We start from the raw sequence: 8,049 nt of genomic DNA on the forward strand, positions 1-8,049 counted from the left end.
CATCGATGAAATCTTGGCAAAAAATGATGCATGTCTATCCGAACTAGCATCTGGGGCCAATTTCGTGGTAGGAAAGTGGCCCCAGACACCAGACTTCGAATAGGGTAGCTCCAGAATCATTTTTGGCAAGAAAGTGGCCCTAGATGATAGACTTCAAACAAGGCAGCTACATGCATCATTTTTGGCCAAGATTTCACCATGGACTCTAGGGGACCTGATGCACCCTAGGGTCGAGTTTCATCACTTTCTCATAACTCTAGGCTAGTTGCTAATTATATTGTTTGATTTGACTTTGTCATTTAAGGTGACATACTGTATATAAATGAGTTTGCATTGAGGGAAGGAGGAGCTCGACATGCAGATCGATGAAAGGTATTGGCAACCTTGTTGCAGAATTGGTGGTTTTCCATGAGAAGTGCTCACCACAAGGATAGGAAACAATCATGAAAATTTGGGCATTGACCAAGTTTGGATCTTTTCGAGTGATATCTGTGACATCTAGCTTGGAGAAGGTGGTGCTAGTGAAGCAGTTAAAGTTTCTTTACTTGTTTGATCAAACGTGTGGTAGAGCAATGTATGTGCTTGCTACATTAGGTGCCCTTGCTAAAGTGTTAGCGAAGGAACAAATGAGAGTTCTTGTTGGCTATCGGCCATTTGTATCAGCCATCACATGTATTTTTCTTGATGAATATGAGATATTTTACTTTGTCCGTATAAATAAATATTTATTGAATAAATGTGTGGTTTGTGTAAGTGTGATAATAATGTGTGGTACATGAATGATGCATTCACATATGTTAACATAATCCAATTTAATTATGTCAACACATAGTACTATACTTTCGATTGTGCATAGGCAATAACACAACTCCTATCTGTACATATTACTACTTTTGATATGTGCATACATTAAACAAAAATTAAGAGTCATGTGTTTCAAGAAACAAAACAAAACAACTTTACTCAATCAATTGAATTTAGTACATATCGCATGAGATATATTGTATGTATGTATATGTGTGTGTATGTGTGTGTGTGTGTATACACATCCCAATGTGATAGAGTATACACAACATTTTGGCCTTCTAAGATGCTATGGTGTTATAACACTCATTTACAAAACCTTGCATCATTAATCTCATAACCAAGGAGTCCCCTTGCCGTGCCAAAGCCGAATGATAAAGTTTATATCTTTATCTGTGATTGTGATGTGCTTTGCATGGATGGCCACTAGCTGTGTATCATTGAACAAGTCGATGAGAAACCCCTTTGCAATCGTTTGCAGGGCCTCCATAGTTACAGCAGTCCACTTTCCTACCGATGGGCCATTGCGCACTCATGCCCAAAATCTCCCCAGCCCTTTCAACTCCAAGTCTTGCATAACTTTCCAAACAACCTTATGAAAAGATCATTTCAGGATGAGAAACTTGTAGTTGCACTGGATTCTCATTATCTCCCAAAGGGAAACAATGCCCAGTTTCCATCTCCTCTTCTTTTGTGGTGGTCGTTGTGCTCTATGGGGAGCAGCTATGCTGCACTAGAGGAGGTTCAATCTTTTGCTCCAGGTGTTGGGCCTTGGCGTGGGGCCTTCCCCTGGCTATAACAATGAGTGGCTTGCTTGGTGTGTGCCATGCAAGCTCGAGGAGGGCAAGATGGATGAGAGACAGAGGTTGGGGGTGTGTGAATGGAGGAAACAAAGAAAGTAAGATGTGAAAGTGAGAAGAAGAATGAAGTTTTAACCCATTTAAACCCCAAAACTGGGTTAATGCAGCTTCATATGCACTGTCCATTGTGTAATTGTAAATCCATAACCTTTTATCGAAATGTGATGAAACTTCACATGCACACTCGTTAGGTGGCCAAGAGCCCAAAATTTTTCTTGGAAAAAAAAAATCATGTAGATTCCTAGACCGAAGTCCAGCATTTGGAGAGACATTTCTGCTAGGAAAGTGGCTCAAGACACGCAAAACTTTGCACCAGGGTTCTACAAATATTTTTTTTTTCAAAGAAAATTTATTTGGGCTCTTGGCTACCTAATGAGTGCGCCTGTGAAGTTTCGTCGCATTCCAATACAGTTTGGTATTTTAAAAATGATCCCACACCAAAATTATAGATGGATCAATAATCGAGAAATCAACATCGCGACTACTAGCCCTTAGAAACTTTGCTCCACATAGACTATACAAAGGCATCATGAGTAAAGTCTGCAATAAGAAATAGCAAATTTTTGCATGTTTTTCATATTGAAATTGACAGTGCTAGCAAAAACTATAAGTAAGAGTTAAAAATACAACGAAGATGCATAGTCAAAGTTGAGAGGAAAGGATAAGAGTAAAACTTTAATTCATATTTTAAGGGTGCGTACAATAGTTTTGCATTGGGAAGACATAGTCATATGTCCAATGCACAAGGAGAACACTATGCCAAAAAAGATAACATTAAAAACTATGTTCATTTCATTGGAATGAATGCATCCTTCATTGCTTGAAGATTTCTTACAAGTTGGAAGTCCTTAGGAGTTACAATGAATGTATTGCACAACACTAAGCATCAGCCATCAAGTCAACCAAAAAGGCCTCTGTAGCACACTGTAGAGTATGAATACATTCTTTTGTGAAGTGATCAGGTCTATCTTGACCTTCTGCCAAAAACCACCTCCTGCTTTCTATGCTGTAGAGGTCTTACACAATCTTATGAAGAAGTCTCAAGAAGCTCACCTTCAGAATGATGAGATCAAAAGAGCGCTAATACCTCTAGGTTTGTCTCAGGGCTACTGTATGTGGCTTCCACTCGTGTTTCTTGTGGGGATGCTAAGGAGGACCCTTGTGAGGGAGGCGGCTTGAGGAAGGTGGATTAGGTTGAGAACGGGGGGGGGGGGGTGCATTTGAGCTAGTAGATGCTCCAAGGGGCCGCGAACACAATATGGGGCTCTGAGAGGAGGTTTTTTTGCAGCTACCTTAGGCCTAGCCATCTTTCCTGCACAAGAGATGTGAGATCTCAATGAATAAGATAGAAAGTGAAACCCTATTTTATATAACCCTAAACTATAAGACTCATTCGCCTAGATGCACACTCTCTCTTTCACTCTCTTAAACAATGAATTGCATTCACACTGAACAATTGTTCATCTTATTATCTTAGCTCTTTTCAAACCCATTTGTTGCCTTCTCGATGCCTTGTTTCTAGACACTTGGCATGATTTTCTTTGGCACTTGAGGCTTCATAACACACCCTTTTAGTGACACGATGTGATTCCATCATGTTTGCAGTCGATTCATCAGCACTTTCATTTGCTCTCTTTTGCAAGAGTTTAGCTTCATCTGCTACTATGATCCTATACCACCAAGATAGCAATTAGATTATTGGATTGCTAGCATTCATCCCTCCACCATGATCGATTTTTCTTTGGTATGCACCATGCGCTATCCAATGTGAAATTTCCATCCCTTGTGTGGACCAAACTCTGATGCTTCCCTTTTCTCCAAAGTATAGCCCATGTGCCTTAAGGATATGCTACAAAGACACATATAACACATGTACACAATTCATACAATTTTAAAATATTGACTTAGTACGCACCGTGTAATGTGTGATAGAGCTTTTGCCCCATGCTTCCACTATGTTTTTGTAGAAGCTACTCATAACATTGATAAATTCTTGTTTATCTTTCATTGTTAAACACCATCTTGCAAAGTAAGGGAGTCAATTTGTTAAGAATAATTCAAACCTTAGCTTTGGCCAGCCTTGTTTTTCCTCCATTACTTCAATCAAGAACTACAGAATGCAACTTTTTCCACCCATCATAGTCTTGTGGCCTATAAACCATGACATTCCCTTCCTCATTGATGGGTGCTAAAAGAAGATTCCTAGCCTTTGCTCCTCCAAACCAAGGCTTTTTTAGCAGGTTATCAGATTTTCCTGATCTCTTCTCATCTTTTTCGATCGTCACTTGATGCTTGTGTAGCCCAAATTCTCATAGCACTCGCTCCACATTTCTACATGTTGCAATGGCTTCTTTTTCTGGTTGCATCCTATAAGCAAAGAAAATGTTTTCATTCATATACAAGTTTCTCCATGATTTTGACAAAAGCATGCAATGAAAAAATGTGAATACGATCCAATGGAATGTTGAAGACGGGCTTCTAAGTGGGATCTTCTCTATTGGGTGTCAGTGCAACACTTGTCACCCTTTGCCAGTTCTTCTTTCCCTCCTTCCCTTCCACTCTCTCTGTCATGAAATATAGGCATGGATTCTTTGTATTTGCACCATTGGAGATTCCACACATGTATTTTAAAGTTTTCAAGTCTCCTGCAAGATGCCATTCAACCAAGTAGTGACCATGCGCTTCAATCGAGAGCATCTCACCATGTTCCTGACAATCGATGATGTTTGTAATGCTTGTGTGCATAAAGAATAGTTGCAGCACCCCAAATGTTTCCTTAGGAACTTCAAATGCTGTGAGGCACCATACATGGCACTCGGATTGAGTGCTAAAGTTCCTTGGGTTGTTCTTGTCAAATTGTGAAGTTCTATTCATCAAAGTTACACTAACTCTTTCAAGCTTTACTCCTTTGACGACGTCACTTGCATTCAATTTTATAACAAACTAGAATTTACCATTACATTTCTCAATAGACATATTGTAGTATATTACCATTGCCGATTGCACCTTGTACAAATCTAAATAGTAATTGTTGAGTTCGGTGAAATTAACCTCATATGCATTTTTCATCCTAACCTTTAGTGTTTCCACTTATTGAACATGCATGGGATCTCCTATCAGCTCCAAAACCTTTGCATTAAGTTACTGTCGAGTCTCTATTAACTTTGAAGATTGAGAAAGAGGCATGCTTCTATTTCTCTTCAGCACACGACCAAACCTTGCCTTCATACCTTCAAATATCTTTGAGTAAGTCGTTGTGCTAATATTAACCCTGTCACAAATGGATTGTGCATCCATAGTTGAGAAATCATTTGACACATCTTTCAATGTGCACTCAATCACCTTTTCCTTCACAACCTTAAACTTAGGATTGTTCAAAGCGTTTTCCAATGTACTTGCCTTCGGAAATCTACTAATACATGATCCAAGCTCACCCTCACCTAAGTTCTCAATCTGAGGTACCTTGCATGCTTTAATATGTCACTTCCACTAGCTGCTATTCACAATTAACTCGTTGATTGGCTTCTTCTTTCATTTGTGCTCCTATGTTAGCTTGTTGTTGATCTTTCTCAGGTCGTCCAAATTGTGCCTTTGCCTCCTCATATGAGATACCAATGTCATGGATAGTGTCGTGCATTGTAATAATTTGATTGTTTTGTTGAATTATAGTGTTATTTAGCTTTACCACTTATCCTATGAGCTGCTATACATGAAATTGATGTGTGGCAATCACATCATGACAATTTTTTATGGTTGCTTGGCAAGTTGCAAATACTTTGAATGCCTAATCATTGAGTTGCCTAGTGTAATCAAGCAACCCATTTTCACCCTCACACACATACTTTAGCAAATTTGTGATTCCTGAGAAAGTTGGAGGTCTATAATTTAAGGGATCAATTAGGTAGATTCCCCCATCAACCCAAAAGTCCACATGTTTCAATCCCATTTGTCTATAACTCTATAGAACATGAGGGTTGACATTGGTACGCCGGGTTCTTTTAAATAATGGGATGTATTCAATCTCTAACTCAATATGTATCTCCTTCTTTCTTGTATTCATTTTACTTATTAATAGAAACAGGGAGCCTACTTGGTTGTCATAGGAGGTAGAGTGAAATGCACAAAGAGGTACACAAAGGTGCCAAGGGAAAGGAGAGTGTAAGTAATCCAATTTGTTAATGAAGGTTGCATAAACATAGAGAAGAGGTCACAATAGAGCCATGAGAGAGTATAGATATGGGGGAAAATAGCTCAAAGAGTAGGGATGTCCAAGACTTTTTGTATTTTAGAAATTTCTATTTTACCTCCAAAAACATTTCAAAAAAACATGAAAATTAAACAATTGGTTTGTTTTTTGACCAAAAAACAGAATACAAAAAAATCCCCAAAATATCTCAAAAGGAACTTTCGAAATGTCATTTTCCTTGTTCTCGATTAAAAATCAATTGCCTTGTATCTACTAATCATTTTGCATTGAAAATGAAACACTACACTCCTGCAACTAACTCATTTTTTAACATAAAATTTGGTTGAAAAAGACTTCTTGAATGAGGAGAGAAAGGAATCTGAGTATATCATTTGTGGATAATATAAAAAAGGCAAAACGAGATTGCAAAAGTGGAGAGAGAAGATTAGTTTACTATTCTTCTCTCCTCTTTTCCATAATTTAGGGAGGAGAGAGTGGGGAGACTAAAAGGCCCATTTGTGAGTTCATTTTTTTCCTAATGCACGTAGAGTGAACAAAGAAGTGGCCAAGGTAGATTGTGATCAAGCTTGGCTAGAATGCCTAGAGGTGATAGATTATGAGCAAGTGAGATTAGTTCAACCTTGCTCCACACCAGTATTTGTAGTCGAGTTAACCTCAAAGTTGTGACCACTAGGAAAGACAACCTCTTCTAGTGAGGAGGGAAAGTACAACTCCATATCAGAGGAGCTCTGATAGTGGCCCCAAAATGCCTCGATCATCTAGGACCAAATGCACCAAGGGGGACCTTCCAGTCTACCTAAGGTGCAAAAAAGGCTAAAGGAGGAGAGAAAGAAATAGTCAAAGTCTTTAGAAGTTGAATGATAGAAGAAACCCCAGGACCTTCCCAAGCACTTCACTTGACCTTGAGCTTGAGCTTATCACAGTGAGATAGTAGGACTCTTGTGACATGTACATGCTCTCTTGATATTTATTGGATGCAATTACCCTATCCTGGGCTGATTTGATCTCTTGGATTAGACCTAGTACTTATATCTATTAGAGTATTTTTAGTGGTATTTATATGCTTTTGGGTTATGCATTATTGAGCTTTTTCTTAGTGGGCTATGCATCTAGTAGTTCTCTTCATTTATCCTTGAGACCTACTCTATGGATGATGTCTATGCCTATTGCATATATGGTTTCTAACACATTGGCTATGCACAAAGATGATAGTTACTCATGGGATAGGGCTATTCAGTTGTCAAAGTTTGACTCCTTACAAATTAACCATATGTGGGATTTGGTTTCTTTGCCTAGTGGCAAGAAAGCATTGCCATGCAAGTGGATATACAAGCTAAAAACTATCCCTAGATGCCCAAAGCCTGCTTATAAGGCCAGATTGGTAGCTAAGGGTTTTAAGCAAGAATATGGTGTTGAATTTAATGAAGTATTTTCTCCTCTGGTCAAATAGATGACCCTACGCTTGGTCCTAGCATTGGTTGTTTAGGATCTTTATCAGATGGACGTAAAGACGGTTTTTTTACATGGGAACTTGCATAATGAGATCTATTTATAGTAGCCTAAGGGCTTTGAAGAAAAGGTAGGGAACACCTAGTGTGCAAGTTGAGGAAGACCCTTTATGGCCTCAAGCAAGCACCTAGGGAATGGTACCACAATTTTGATGATTTTATGCATTCACATAGATATAGCCATAGTGCCATGGATCTGTGTTTGTACACAAAAAAGGTTTGTGTTGGCAGCCTTATAATTTTGGTACTCTATTTGGATGATATGCTTATTGTTGGGAGTGACGATGCCCTTGAAAACTTAGCTCAAGAAGAGCTTTGAGATGAAGGACATGGGATATGACTCATATATTCTTAGGATGCGCATCATGCGTGATCGCTCTAAGAGGCTTCTTTATCTATCACAAAAGGAGTATATCTAGAAAGTCCTTGACTAGTTCTATATGTAGTATAATAAGCTTATTGGCTATCCTCTACCTTCTCATGTGAAGGTTAGTTAGACTAATTTTCTATAGTTTGATGAGTAAAAGGATAAGATGGCCAAGATTCCTTATGCATTTTCCGTGGGCATTTCGATGTATGCCATAATAGCCACTTGTCCTAACATAGCATTTGTAGTGGGAGTTGTGGCAAAATATATGGCTACACCTAGTAGATGGCGTTGGGATACCAT

Source organism: Lygodium microphyllum, chromosome 26, assembly GCF_053477565.2.
Source record: "Lygodium microphyllum isolate KBCC chromosome 26, Lygodium_microphyllum_v1.1.10, whole genome shotgun sequence".
Taxonomy (NCBI): Eukaryota; Viridiplantae; Streptophyta; class Polypodiopsida; order Schizaeales; family Lygodiaceae; genus Lygodium; species Lygodium microphyllum.